A 16,071-nucleotide genomic window follows, 5' to 3' on the forward strand; every position below is an offset into this window, starting at 1 on the left:
TAAAGACATTTTAGATGCAAACAACAAAAGGGGTCAGTGTTCGAAACGCTGTTTAAATTACAGGGAGAGTTTATTCTTTAAGTCTGTTCAATTGTTTGTTCAGTAACAGCAGATATCATCGTTCTAATATCACGCATCTATAAATCACTCCAATAAATTACGGAATCGTTATTTCACTGAATCGTTAGGGAAAGCTCACTGGAGTCGTGATTACCAGTATCCTGAAGGTAAGGCGAACCAAATTCTAGAGAACGAATTGACCCCGGAATAAAATAATCCCGTTAGCAACCCTCTGCTTCCCGGTTACAATAAACAGACAAGGGTTCAATCCCACCGGTCTCTAAAAGCAGAACCATGTAGCTATGTAGCTCGGGGTGTTTCCATTCACTGACAGCCAGCTCACCACCTACCGGTCTCACAGCACCACTGGGGCCACTAGGAAGTGAGGTGAGAGCATCCTGAGACACGACAGCAGTTTATTGAGGGCGGGGATTAGAACGGGTGTCTTCAAATATCCAACACTCTCTTTTACAGAGCGGACAGCGACAATGCGGCTACTCAGCATCTGGGTTGTGTGGGGGGCATTTCTGACAGGTAATTGTGGACCAAACACATTTCAGCTTTTCTCTCATTTCTAACATGTTTTGAATCTGAATTTTAAACACCCGCCGGTCTGATCTTTTCCTGTTTGAACATGTTTTTCAGACCTGAGTCTTGGAGATTCTGTCACTCAGCCGCTGTCCTCAGGAGTTAAGACAGAAGGAGAAGCGGTGACTTTAAACTGTACCTATGATACTACACAGAGCAGCTATTATTTATACTGGTACCGGCAACACCCAGACACACAGCCCGTGTATATACTGAGGAAATACTCGGGCGGTGCTGAAGATAAAGCAGAATTTGCTAAAACCCGTTTCTCTGCTGAGCTACAGACCCCGACTAAATCCACCAGTTTAACCATCTCGGGGCTACAGCTGACTGACGCTGCCGTGTATTACTGCGCCCTGAGACTCACAGTGATGGAAAGCAGTCACAGCCCTGTACAAAAACTGCCATTGGACTGTAGGGCGGAGCTCCTGTCTGTTGGGGTTGTGTAGAATCACGGGCAGATGCAGCCACAATGTGCAGCGCGCTGTCAGGCGCCCAAACACACACCGAGAGGAAACCAGATTAACCTCAGATCAAACTGTCACCCAACTGTTTCCAGGAGCGGCCGAGAAAACAAACTGCAGAATCCAATCGGCCCGAAAGATCGATCACAGAATGAACCGACCGGTTAAACTGTCCTTTCTGCTTCTGATCAGCTGTTTTCCCTTAAAGTTATGGATCGAGTACTAAAAGGTGTCAGTTAAATAATATTAACACTTTAGTTTGAACACGACATGATTGGACTAATCCTTACCGACAATAAGCACCCCAAACACAACCCAGGCACTGAATAGCCGCATCCACATCAATGGGGCTGAAGTGGAAAGGGTGGCCAGCTTTAAGTTCCTCGGAGTCCACATCACGGAAGACCTCTCCTGGTCCCTCAACACCTCCTCTCTGGTGAAGAAGGCCCAGCAGCGCCTTTATTTCTTGAAGAGGCTGAAGGGATGTAATCTGTCACCCCCGATCCTCTCTAACTTCTACCGCTGCATTATAGAGAGCATCCTGACAAACTGTATCACGTTATGGTACGGCAGCTGTAGCTCCCTTGACCGGAAAGCCCTGCAGCGGGTAGTCAAAACTGCCCAACGCATTACCGGCACCCGGCTACCGACCATAGAACATATATATCAGAAACGCTGCCTACGGAGGGCACGGTCCATCATCAAAGACCCTACCCACCCCAGTCACAGTCTGTTCGCCCTCCTATCATCTGGAAGACGCTACAGATGCATTCGCACCCGTACGACCAGACTTAGGAACAGCTTCTTTCCCAGGGCTGTCATCCTACTGAACTCCACAAATAAACACTAAAGCCTGCACATCTGCCGATGCACTTTATTATGGTCATATTTATGCTAATATATATGTACAAATGTATGTTGAAATGTTAAGTGTCCTAATCCAAATTGTACACTCTCGGGAGCCGCAAGCCTACATTTCGTTGTACTGCACTTGTGCACTAACAATGACAATAAAAGTTGATTTGATTTGATTTTTTTTGATTTGAGTCCGAACCAGTCGCTCCCGTTAAAAGCCCGATCCCGGACCGGAATAGACCTCGTCAGTGGTTCCTATTGGTTCAAGGTCACTCCCCAGTGATGTCTGGGTTTCTTTTTACATTCACTCCGATAATACGAACCAGGTACTGTGCGGTCTGCCCGGGGTGCTGACTGTACCAGAACACATAAGTTCTACTGTCGCTTGATTTCAAGGTGCAGGTTAGAGTGACGTTATTTTCCTCTTCAACCGTCATTTCAGGGACCGGCTGTTCCACTGTGTCTTGGTGGCTCCATTCTAGCATGAAATAATAGCAATACTCACCACCATCATCATCATCTCAATCAACATATTCATCGTCATTTCACCAATAATAACATCGGGGTTACAGGAGTCAGGGGGAGAATTCATTTTTACTGGGAAAGAAATACTTACTGAGAAGTGATATAATGATGAGGAGCGGTGCGATACGGTTCTGCATGATTTCCCTGAGTCTGTAACTCTGCAGTCCGGAAAAGACTTTGTCGGAGCAGAAATAAAGAACCCCACCAACTGCACTGCTGATCCAACCAATGCCAAACAAGGAACAGAGGCCGCAATCTCTCCAATAACACGGGGCTGGCAAGGCGGGTCAAAGCGAGAGCAGCAAACGGAAGCTGTGGGTGGGGCTGCGAATTCAGGGCTCTGTGTAACCGCAGAAAGTGCGCGGTGTCGCTCAGCTGCACTCGGAGCTGATGGAACGGAAAGGGCGATGGTTGGGTCTCGAGAAGCCTGTGGTAAACCTGCTACTGCTCACTGAGACAGTGACTGGGACCAAATAGAGTGAGACGGAAATGAAGGAAGTATAAGAAATACAGTGTTTAATCAGCTATAATATAGGTTTTTGAGACACAATATCTGACTCACGTGTTTTTATATATGATCAACAAATGCTAATTCCCCTCAATCACCTCATACTAAATCGATATAACAGAATCCGCCAGCAGAGGGAACCAAACTGAAGCAGCGGGCTGAGAAAGTCACGTGATGCAAACGCCAAAGCCAATCGGTAGTCTGAGTGACGTCATAACGAAGTCAGCCCCCTGCGGTGTGCGGGTGGAACAATGAGCTGAACAGCCCGGATTACCGCTCTCCTCAATCTCTGCCTCATTCCAGTCCAATTCATTGCGACGGATCGAGTCACTCGTGTTGCTAATAATACTTGCGGCTGTGTTCGACAGTAAGTACTGGATGATATAAAATAACACACGTTAACCGATTGATGCAAAGATCTTGTGTAAGGATTTAATGCAATTACTCATGAGAAATATCCACATGATGGGCAGCTGGGTAGATGGGAGGCTAGAGACACAAGTTTAGATCGATCCAGTTTAACCGTCTGCTGTTTTGTTCCCTATCTTCACAGGCGGACTATGTGCAGATCCAGCAACACAGTCTCTGGTGACAATCGCCGTGTCAGAAGAGAGTTCGGTGCAGTTAGATTCCGAATATACAGCCCCGAATATTTACACTATGCAATGGTACCGACAGAAACCGGCACAGCATCCAAGCTGGATAATTAGCAAACTAGTAGCACATAAGGGTGAAGAAGTCTCAGGAGAATATCTGGCGGATTCCAACACATCTAGAAAGCACGGTTACTTCAATATAAGTGGCTTGAGTGTGGAGGACGGGGCGGTCTATTACTGTGCAGTGAGGCATAGCGTCAGATACAAGCAAAGGCCCCGTACACAAACCTCAGCGAGTATTTACAGCTCCATTAAATGTTCTTTGTGTTTGTATCTGTGGTTTACTTTGACCTCAAGCCCACAGAGACCAAAGACTGTCAGGTTTCTGTATCAAAGATGATATGGTTGTCTTTGTCTTTGACCAAATCAGCGGAGAACTGATCAGGGAAATCTGGTGACTTGTCTCCCTGTCCCGAGCTATATCTCGTCAGTAAATATCACGGAGATTACCAGGAATACTAGATGGACCAGTGGAGGTAGGGAAACCTATCGTATGTGGTGAAACTACAGCTGAGTATCAGGGTCTGTTCTTCCACAACCGTTCATTCAGACGGATCCTGGGACACTGAGTCTGCGCCACTCGTTCATGTAACAAAACACAGACTGTCAGTCTGGCAGTAAAGATAACCCACGAAACATTTAAACACAGACTCACTGGGCAGCACGACCATTATTATCAGTAAGGAATATGTGAGCACATGATGCCTGGTTTTGAGTTCGACAGAAAATAGAAGCATTTTTATAATATGTTGACCCTTCTCGTCTGATATTAAAGAGAAAACTGAATTCAGGAGCAGGCTTCACTTACTGGGAGATTGGTGGTGGCTCCCATTGTTAGAAAACACTGAGCGCTCTGATAATGGCACAGCCTGCAGTTGTTGTAAAGTTTGTGCTGATCTTTGCTGCATTGTGTCTCCACCGCACAGAAATAGGTGGTGGTGTCTGTCACTCGAGCGTCGCTAACAGTCAGAGCACTGCGCTTCTCGACTGAACTGAACCGAGCCGGGATCCTGCTCTGATCGCTGGTAGCGGTCGCCAGGTGCTGCACGGTTCGCCTCGGGTATTGTCTGTACCATTGTAGGATCCGTCCTAAGATTGTGGTGGAACAGGTCAACGATGCAGTGTCTCCCTCGGTAACAACCACTGACTCGGGAGACTGCCATACCTCTTCACTGCCAGTGGCACCTGAGAAGAGTATGTAGATATAATCTAAACGAATTAATACAGCGCAGTTGATTATAATTAATACCATGCAATTCAATATAATATAACATAACATAACATATCATAATTAAATATAATACAATACTCTAGAATATAGTATACAATACAATATAACACAATACAATGTAATATAACATAACATAATATAATATTACATAATATAATATAATACAATGTAATAAAATACAATATGTAGCATAACATAATCTAACATAACATAATAATATATCAATAAATATTATGTATCTACGATGTAAAATATTCCCGATAAACAGCGATTGTGATCACACCACTAAGAAATTCAGGGAGATAATCACTAAAGTGAAGCTCCGCTTAATGTCGGATCCTATCGATCTGTGTAAATTGACTGTCGGCAGATCTCGGCCGAGAGAGGCCCCTGACTGAGCTGCAGCTCGCTGACAGCGCCGTGTACTACTGTGCACTGAGGCCCGCAGTGAGAAGGGCCTCGGGACACCTTGTGCAGAAACCGCGTTCTGTGAGATCAGCTCAAAGGAGATACTTTAAACCCAGACACCAGATGGCGCTGACAGAGCGCGGATTCCCACCGCCGGTCACCTTACACCAACCAATACGTACTGACACTTTCTCAACATAAATTAACGTGAAATTGTTTTTTTACATCATATTAATGCTCATTAATGTCATGCAATCCCTTACAGTTTATTAATTTCACAAGTTAGTTTAGTGTTAATGATCAGTGTGCCTGCAGAACCTTGGGATCGTTTGCAGTGTGTTCTATTTCCCAGCGCTAGTCTCAACCCCTGGTTTTAACCCACATCACTGTTGAAGATTTCGGTAATTATTGAATAATATAATAATTCAGCAATTCATGTCGCGAGCCTGCGTGCCCCGTATTTGTAACGAATGTGCAAATGGCGCAACCTTTATAGAGAGGCAGAGTTATATCATATGCGAAGGGGCCATTATTGTTCAATTCAGTTCCTCACAGGTGGATCTCACGTGTGACAACACCGCCCGCGGAAGCCCCGCCCGCGGAAGCCCCGCCCACAGCTTCGGTTTGCTGCTCTCGCTCTGACCCGCCTTGCCTGCCCTGTGTTATTGGAGAGATTGCTGCCTCTGTTCCCTGTTTGTCATTGATTGGATCAGCTGTGCAGTGGGACGGTGATCTGCATTTCTGCTCCGACAGAGGATTTCCCGGACTGCAGCGTTACAGACTCAGGGAGCATCATGCGGAACCGTCTCGCACCGCTCCTCATCATTACATCACTTCTCAGTAAGGATTTCCTCCCCAGTGAAAATCCATTCTCCTCCTGACTGCTGTAACCCAGCTGTGATAACTGGTTAGATGATCCTGAGGATGAAGATGGTGATGATAATGGTGATGTTGATGATATGACTGTTACTATTATTCTATGTTAGAATGGAGCCACCAAGACACAGTGGAACAGCCGATCCCTGAAATGACGGTTGAAGAGGAAAGTAATGTCACACTCACCTGCACCTTGAAAACAGGCGACAGAAGCCCTTATCTGTTCTGGTACAGTCAGCAGCCCGGGCAGCCTCCACAGTACGTGATTCATCTTATGAAAGGGATAGTAAACTGGAAGCCCGACTTCACTGACCGATTCTCTTCTACGTACCATCGAACTACCAAGATTACCGAGCAAACGATCGGCAAAGCCCTGATCTCCAACATCGCCGTGTATGTCTGTGCCATGAGCCCCACACTGCTGCAGAGATATTGCGGAGCCCGTACAAAAAAACCACACTGAAAGTTCCAGTTAGTGCTCACCAGGGGGCGCTCTCACACCCATAAACAGCAGCGACAATTCAGCCTCCACAGTGACAGTCACAGGGACATTCTTAAAAGGGCAAAAAACACAATACTCAACAACACCAGGTGAACACCACTGGCGTAATTATATTGGTGATTTCAACTCCCATTTATAATTTTAAAAAACTTCACAAATCCATCGGTGGCGCCTTACCTCCCCTCATGTCTTTCGATGCCCTTTCCCTGCCTGTCCCTTCTCATGCCTTGTCTCTGCTCCTCACCCGTAATCCTCTGAACTTCCTTCAACCAGTCTTTAGTTTAACGATGTAAAACCTTTGCTGCTTCTCTGTACATTTATTCAGAACCGCTCCAACACAACTTCCCATAAACAGAAACTGCAGACAGGTCAGTGAGCAAACACGGGATTTCTCACCCTGTTCACAGACATCTGTACAGTTCTCAGAATATCCACCAGAGGGCGGAAGGTCACAATATTTATTCTTTTGACCCAGGCCCCGGGCAGTGAGTTAAAAGCTGTTTCTCCAAAAGTTGTGTCTATTTTGGAATGAATTGAAGATTAATATTTGAAATCCACAATGCGCTGTTGATACGCTTATCAATTATTCCATAAAAGGTGATGAATTAGGATAGTAATGAAAAGGTTTTTATTAACTAAAGAACAGAGCATGCCTCTCGTGGGCGACTGGTCCCAAGAAGGAAGTGGGCTGCCGAGCAGCCAACTTTATACCAGGTCACGTAGGCGGAGCCAGCTGAGGCATGCATTGGTACACAGTGAGTAGCAAGAGGTAACAATGTGCCAATAACGATAACAGTAGTGAACCACAGTGAACAACAATGAAAACAATAACAGTGGTTTACCACATTCACCCCTTGTTTAAAATTGAGTCCGGCGGGGTGAAGTGTGCTAAAAGTTCATGTAGGTAAGTCTATCAGGAGGCCTTGTATGCCATCCTGATCTTCGTAGCAGCGGCGGCGGTGGTGCAGTATCCAACGTCGAATCTGGTGTCTGAGTGGTCAACGAAGGGTCCTGGGGCTCCGGCATGCCGTCTACAGGGGTTGGGTTGGGAGAAGTGGTGGGGAATAACGGTGGTGATTCAGGGGCGCCCGAGGGTGCGAGGTCTCGTATGGAGACCGTGTCCTCCCGCCCGTCTGGGTATGCCACGTAGGCATACTGGGGGTTGGCGTGTAGGAGGTTCACCCTCCCGACCAGGGGGTCCGTTTTATGGGTCCTCAGGTGCCTCTGCAGTAGGACGGGCCCAGGAGAAGTCAGCCATGTCGGTAGCGCGGTTCCCGATGTGGACTTCCTGGGGAAAACGAACATTTGCTCATGAGGGGTGGCATTAGTGGCAGTACAAAGCAGTGACCGGATGGAGTGGAGCACCGCAGGGAGGACCTCCTGCCAGCGAGAGGTCGGAAGGCCCTTAGATTTCTCTCTTTCCACCAGGCCGTTCGCCCGGGGGTTGTAGCTGGTGGTCCTGCTCGTAGCAATACCTCTCGTGAGCAGATACTGCTGAAGTTCGTCGCTCATGAAAGAGGAGCCCCGGTCGCTATGTATATAGCTAGGGAACCCGAACAAGGCGAAGAGGTCATTCAGGCATTTGATGACCGTGTAACTGGTCATGTCTGGGCAAGGGATGGCAAAGGGAAAACAGGAGTACTCATCAACTATGTTGAGGAAGTACACGTTGCGGTCAGAGGAAGGGAGAGGCCCCTTAAAGTCGATGCTCAAGCGCTCGAAGTGGCAGGTAGCCTTGATCAGGTGTGCTCTGTCTGGCCTATAAAAATGTGGTTTGCATTCGGCACAGGTTTGGCAGTTCCTGGTCATAGTCCTGACCTCCTCGATGGAGTAGGACAGGTTGCGGGCCTTAATGAAGTGGCAGAATCTGGTGGCCCCGGGGTGGCAGAGGTCATTGTGGAGGGTCCGCAGTCTATCAACCTGCACATTGGCGCATGTACCTCGTGATAGAGCATCTGGGGGCTCATTGAGTTTCCCGGGCCGGTACAAGCTATCGTAATTGTAGGTGGAGAGTTCAATTCTCCACCTCAAGATCTTGTCGTTCTTGATTTTGCCCCTCTGCTTATTATTGGACATAAAAGCAACAGAACGCTGGTCAGTGAGAAGGGTAAATCGTTTTCCGGCCAGGCAATGCCTCCAGTGCCGCACCGCTTCCACAATAGCCTGGGCCTCCTTTTCGACAGAGGAGTGTCGAATCTCGGGGCCCTGGAGGGTCCTTGAGAAAAAGGCCATGGGTCTCCCCGCCTGGTTAAGGGTTGCAGCTAGGGCGAAGTCGGACGCATCGCTCTCCACTTGGAAAGGGATGGACTCATCCACTGCGTGCATTGTGGCCTTCGCAATATCACTCTTGATAAGAGTGAAGGCTGCACCCACCTCTGATGTCAGGGGGAAGGAGGTGGACTTGATGAGGGGTCTGGCTTTGTCTGCATAGTTGGGCACCCACTGAGCGTAGTAAGAGAAAAACCCCAGGCATCTCTTCAGTGCTTTTTGGTAGTGGGGGAGGGGGAGCTCCATAAGGGGGCGCATTCTGTCGGGGTCGGGCCCAATGACTCCATGCTCCACTACGCAGCCGAGGATGGCAAGGCGCTTGGTGTGAAACATACATTTCTCCTTATTGTATGTTAGATTCAGCCACTGGGCCGTACGGAGGAATTTCGCTAGATTAACGTCATGTACCTGCTGGTCGTGGCCGCAGATGGTGACGTTACCCAGATAGGGAAAGGTGGCCTGCAGCGCGTTCTGGTCGACCATCCGGTCCATCTCCCTTTGGAAGACCGGAACCCCGTTGGTGACGACGAAAGGAACCCTAAGGAAGTGGTAGAGGCGGCCGTTTGCCTCGAAGGCAGTATACTGGCTGTCCTCATGGTGGATAGGGAGTTGGTGGTATGCTGACTTAAGGTCAATGGTGGAGAATACCCTGTATTGCGCAATCTGATTGACCATATCAGATATGCGGGGAAGGGGGTATGCGTCCAGCTGGGTGTACCGGTTTATGGTTTGGCTGTAGTCAATGACCAGGTGGCGTTTATCGGCGGTCTTAACGACTACAACCTGGGCTCGCCAGGGGCTGGTGCTCCCTTCGATAATGCCCTCCTTCAGGAGCCGCTCCACCTCAGCGCTAATAAAAGCTCTGTCCCCGGCACTGTACAGCCTGCTCTTGGTAGAGATGGGTTTACAGTCGTGGGTGAGGTTAGCGAACAGGGGAGGGGGGGTCTTTGAGTGTGGAAAGACTGCAAGTGGTGCGCGGCGGGTGATTTAAAAACTGTTGGTTGCAGACTCTGAGTGGGGGGAGGGGTCCACCGTATGCCAATGTGACACTTTTGAGGTGGCACTGAAAATCCAACCCTAGCAGAACGGCAGCGCAAAGACGGGGCAGGACAAGAAGTTTAAAATTTTTATATTCGGTGCCCCTAACCGAAAGGGTCACCACACCATAGCCGCCGACGTCCGTTGAATGAGACTTGGACGCCATAGAAATCTGATGGCGCATTGGCAGGACGGTGAGGGAGTGGCTACGCACCGTGTCGGGGTGAATAAAACTCTCCGTGCTCCCGCTGTCAAACAGGCAAGTAGTGGCGCGGCCATTTACCGTAATGTCCATCATGGACCTGGACAGATGATGAGGGAGAGCTTGATCCAACGTAACGGAGGCCAGTGTATGGCTGAGTGAGCCGATATGGTCGTCAGACGAGACGGTGGTCGAGTCTGGAGACAAAATGGCAGTTGAGTGCGGTGGGCAAAATGGCGGCGGCCATGATTCCGATCCCCACATGGCCGGAGGTGCACAAAATGGTGGAGAAGATGGCTGCCCCCACGGTTCACACGCGGCGCTGCTGGCGTTCGCGGGTTTCCCTCTGCAGGCGTTGGCGTAATGGCCTTTCTTCCCACAGCCACAGCAGGTAGCGGTCTTCGCCAGGCAGCGCGCTCTAGGGTGTTTTAACAGGCCACGGAAGTAGCATTTTTGGGCCTGGTTACGGGACATCGTTGGAGTAGTTGGTACCGGGGGCGGCGGTCCCAGTTGATTTCGGGACATTGCTGCAGTAGTTGGTACCGGGGGCGGCAGTCCCATGTCCCAAGGTCGCGATGGCCATGGCGCAGCACCGTTACGTGAGTATGCTTCGAGGTTTTGGTGGGCCGCATCTAGTGAGAGCGTGAGGGCTACGGCCGTCTTCAGGTCGAGCTCCTTGCTTTCGAGCAGTCTCTGCCGGGAGTAGTCGGACTGGAGGCCCTTAACGAAGGCATCACAGATAAGTCCCTCCGCGTGCGCAACAGCCGTTACCGCCTTACAGACGCAGTCCCTGCAGAGTGTCTGTAACGCCCGTAAAAATGTCTCTACCGATTCCCCCGGTTGCTGCCTGCGGGATCCCAGGAGGTGTCTGGCGTAAATCGTATTCACTGGGCACTTGTATTGCCTTTTAGCAGATCGAGAGCTGCCGTGTACGTAGTAGCGTCCCGGATGAGTGTATATACTTGAGGGCTCACCTGGGCGGTCAGAACTTTTAATTTGTTCTCCTCCGATGTCACGGCAGAGGCTTCTAGGAAGGATTCAAAGCAGCTCAGCCAGTGTTCGAAATTGGTAGCTGAACCCGCCGCTTGAGGGTCGAGGTCCAGGCATGCTGGTCTGAGGGCTCGCAGCAACGCCTGCTGTTGTTGCTGTTGTTGCTGCTCAGGTCCCGACATTTTAATTTTAGTTAATAAAATTGATACGCTTATCAATTATTCCATAAAAGGCGATGAATTAGGATAGTAATGAAAAGGTTTTTATTAACTAAAGCACAGAGCATGCCTCTCGTGGGCGACTGGTCCCAAGAAGGAAGTGGGCTGCCGAGCAGCCACCTTTATACCAGGTCACGTAGGCGGAGCCAGCTGAGGCATGCATTGGTACACAGTGAGTAGCAAGAGGTAACAATGTGCCAATAACGATAACAGTAGTGAACCACAGTGAACAACAATGAAAACAATAACAGTGGTTTACCACAGCTGTGTTGGTATGTCGGGCAATAATCATCACGAAAAGACATTCATGATATTGAAGAATTGAATTCTGACACTAAACAGTAGGCAGGACCAGAGAGTGGAAGGGTGTAGAAGATGGGGAAAGGAATATTAAAATGTGAATGAGGCCTGATTCCTGAAGCCATTAACTGCACCGATGGTGGAGATCGATGTTTACGGGGCGTACTGTGTTTGTTTTTCAGCGCCACGTCCTTTTCTACTATGAGTGAAAGTTGTAAGGACAGTTTTTTCACGCTCTGCTGGTGTTGAGCTCTTGTTATCGAGGATCCGCCCTACATCTCACCCTGGAGGCTTTGAACCCGCTCCCCCGCTCTGCTCCCGGGGACTTTAAGCGAATGAGCGGTAAATTGCTGAAAAGCGCCGATGCGCCGCTCCCTCCATTCTCCTTCATTGCAAATCCAAAATCTGAAGATTATGAATCTTTAAAGAATTAATTACTGGCAGAAATAAGGTCTGAAATCAACAGATAGAACTTAAAGACATTTTAGATACAAACAACAAAAGGGGTCAGTGTTCGAAACGCTGTTTAAATTACAGGGAGAGTTTATTCTTTAAGTCTGTTCAATTGTTTGTTCAGTAACAGCAGATATCATCGTTCTAATATCACGCATCTATAAATCACTCCAATAAATTACGGAATCGTTATTTCACTGAATCGTTAGGGAAAGCTCACTGGAGTCGTGATTACCAGTATCCTGAAGGTAAGGCGGTACAAATTCTAGAGAACGAATTCACCCCGGAATAAAACAATCCCATTAGCAACCCTCTGCTTCCCGGTTACAATAAACAGACAAGGATTCAATCCCACCGGTCTCTAAAAGCAGAACCATGCAGCTATGTAGCTCGGGGTGTTTCCATTCACTGACAGCCAGCTCACCACCTACCAGTCTCACAGCACCACTGGGGACACCGGGAAGTGAGGTGAGAGCATCCTGAGACACGACAGCAGTTTATTGAGGGCGGGGATTAGAACGGGTGTCTTCAAATATCCAACACTCTCTTTTACAGAGCGGACAGCGACAATGCGGCTACTCAGCATCTGGGCTGTGTTGGGGGCATTTCTGACAGGTAATTGTGGACCAGACACATTTCAGCTTTTCTCTCATTTCTAACATATTTTGAATCTGAATTTTAAACACCCGCCGGTCTGATCTTTTCCTGTTTGAACATGTTTTTCAGACCTGAGTCTTGGAGATTCTGTCACTCAGCCGCTGTCCTCAGGAGTTAAGACAGAAGGAGAAGCGGTGACTTTAAACTGTACCTATGATACTACACAGAGCAGCTATAATTTATACTGGTACCTGCAACACACAGAAACACAGCCCGTGTTTATACTGAGGAAATACTCGGGCGGTGCTGAAGTTAAAGCAGAATTTGCTAAAACCCGTTTTTCTGCTGTGCTCCAGACCCCGACTAAATTCATCAATTTAACCATCTCGGGGCTACAGCTGACTGACGCTGCCGTGTATTACTGCGCCCTGAGACTCACAGTGATGGAAAGCAGTCAGAGCCCTGTACAAAAACTGCCATTGGACTGTAGGGCGGAGCTCCTGTCTGTAGGGTTTGTGTAGAATCGCGGCAGATGCAGCCACAATGAGCAGCGCGCTTTCAGGCGGTCAAACACACGCCGAGAGGAAACCAGATTAACCTCAGATCAAACTGTCACACAACTGTTTCCAGGAGCGGCCGAGAAAACAAACTGCAGAATCCAATCGGCCCGAAAGATCGATCACAGAATGAACCGATCGGTTAAACTGTCCTTTCTGCTTCTGATCAGCTGTTTTCCCTTAAAGTTATGGATCGAGTACTAAAAGGTGTCAGTTAAATAATATTAACACTTTAGTTTGAACACGACATGATTGGACTAATCCTTACCGACAATAAGCACCCCAAACACAACCCAGGCACTGAATAGCCGCATCCACATCAATGGGGCGGAAGTGGAAAGGGTGGCCAGCTTTAAGTTCCTCGGAGTCCACATCACGGAAGACCTCTCCTGGTCCCTCAACACCTCCTCTCTGGTGAAGAAGGCCCAGCAGCGCCTATATTTCTTGAGGAGGCTGAAGGGATGTAATCTGTCACCCCCGATCCTCTCTAACTTCTACCGCTGCACTATAGAGAGCATCCTGACAAACTGTATCACGGTATGGTACGGCAGCTGTAGCTCCCATGACCGGAAAGCCCTGCAGCGGGTAGTCAAAACTGCCCAACGCATTACCGGCACCCGGCTACCGACCATAGAACATATATATCAGAAACGCTGCCTACGGAGGGCACGGTCCATCATCAAAGACCCTACCCACCCCAGTCACAGTCTGTTCGCCCTCCTACCATCTGGAAGACGCTACAGATGCTTTCGCACCCGTACGACCAGATTTAGGAACAGCTTCTTTCCCAGGGCTGTCATCCTACTGAACTCCACAAATAAACACTAAAGCCTGCACATCTGCCGATGCACTTTATTATGGTCATATTTATGCTAATATATATGTACAAATGTATGTTGAAATGTTAAGTGTCCTAATCCAAATTGTACACTCTCGGGAGCCGCAAGCCTACATTTCGTTGTACTGCACTTGTGCACTAACAATGACAATAAAAGTTGATTTGATTTGATTTTTTTTGATTTGAGTCTGAACCAGTCGCTCCCGTTAAAAGCCCGATCCCGGACCGGAATAGACCTCGTCAGTGGTTCCTATTGGTTCAAGGTCACTCCCCAGTGATGTCTCGGTTTCTTTTTACATTCACTCCGATAATACGAACCAGGCACTGTGCGGTGTGCCCGGGGTGCTGACTGTACCAGAACACATAAGTTCTACTGTCGCTTGATTTCAAGGTGCAGGTTAGAGTGACATTATTTTCCTCTTCAACCGTCATTTCAGGGACCGGCTGTTCCACTGTGTCTTGGTGGCTCCATTCTAGCATGAAATAATAGCAATACTCACCACCATCATCATCATCTCAATCAACATATTCATCGTCATTTCACCAATAATAACATCGGGGTTACAGGAGTCAGGGGGAGAATTCATTTTTACTGGGAAAGAAATACTTACTGAGAAGTGATATAATGATGAGGAGCGGTGCGATACGGTTCTGCATGATTTCCCTGAGTCTGTAACTCTGCAGTCCGGAAAAGACTTTGTCGGAGCAGAAATAAAGAACCCCACCAACTGCACTGCTGATCCAACCAATGCCAAACAAGGAACAGAGGCCGCAATCTCTCCAATAACACGGGGCTGGCAAGGCGGGTCAGAGCGAGAGCAGCAAACGGAAGCTGTGGGTGGGGCTGCGAATTCAGGGCTCTGTGTAACCGCAGAAAGTGCGCGGTGTCGCTCAGCTGCACTCGGAGCTGATGGAACGGAAAGGGCGATGGTTGGGTCTCGAGAAGCCTGTGGTAAACCTGCTACTGCTCACTGAGACAGTGACTGGGACCAAATAGAGTGAGACGGAAATGAAGGAAGTATAAGAAATACAGTGTTTAATCAGCTATAATATAGGTTTTTGAGACACAATATCTGACTCACGTGTTTTTATATATGATCAACAAATGCTAATTCCCCTCAATCACCTCATACTAAATCGATATAACAGAATCCGCCAGCAGAGGGAACCAAACTGAAGCAGCGGGCTTAGAAAGTCACGTGATGCAAACGCCAAAGCCAATCGGTAGTCTGAGTGACGTCATAACGAAGTCAGCCCCCTGCGGTGTGTGGGTGGAACAATGAGCTGAACAGCCCGGATTACCGCTCTCCTCAATCTCTGCCTCATTCCAGTCCAATTCATTGCGACGAATCGAGTCACTCGTGTTGCTAATAATACTTGCGGCTGTGTTCGACAGTAAGTACTGGATGATATAAAATAACACACGTTAACCGATTGATGCAAAGATCTTGTGTAAGGATTTAATGCAATTACTCATGAGAAATATCCACATGATGGGCAGCTGGGTAGATGGGAGGCTAGAGACACAAGTTTAGATCGATCCAGTTTAACCGTCTGCTGTTTTGTTCCCTATCTTCACAGGCGGACTATGTGCAGATCCAGCAACACAGTCTCTGGTGACAATCGCCGTGTCAGAAGAGAGTTCGGTGCAGTTAGATTCCGAATATACAGCCCCGAATATTTACACTATGCAATGGTACCGACAGAAACCGGCACAGCATCCAAGCTGGATAATTAGCAAACTAGTAGCACATAAGGGTGAAGAAATCTCAGGAGAATATCTGGCGGATTCTAACACATCTAGAAAGCACGGTTACTTCAATATAAGTGGCTTGAGTGTGGAGGACGGGGCGGCCTATTACTGTGCAGTGAGGCATAGCGTCAGATACAAGCAAAGGCCCCGTACACAAACCTCAGCGAGTATTTACAGCTCCATT

General features: G+C 48.3%; 1 pseudogene; it reads left to right on the forward strand.

The window, feature by feature from the left end:
- Positions 1 to 548: 548 nt before the first annotated feature.
- On the forward strand, positions 549 to 1,280 carry LOC147118711 (T cell receptor alpha variable 38-2/delta variable 8-like; annotated as a pseudogene).
- The last annotated feature ends 14,791 nt before the right edge of the window (positions 1,281 to 16,071 follow it).

This window comes from Somniosus microcephalus, chromosome 4 (assembly GCF_052327205.1).
Source record: "Somniosus microcephalus isolate GS21.2 chromosome 4, FLI_Smic_1.0, whole genome shotgun sequence".
NCBI lineage: Eukaryota > Metazoa > Chordata > Chondrichthyes > Squaliformes > Somniosidae > Somniosus > Somniosus microcephalus.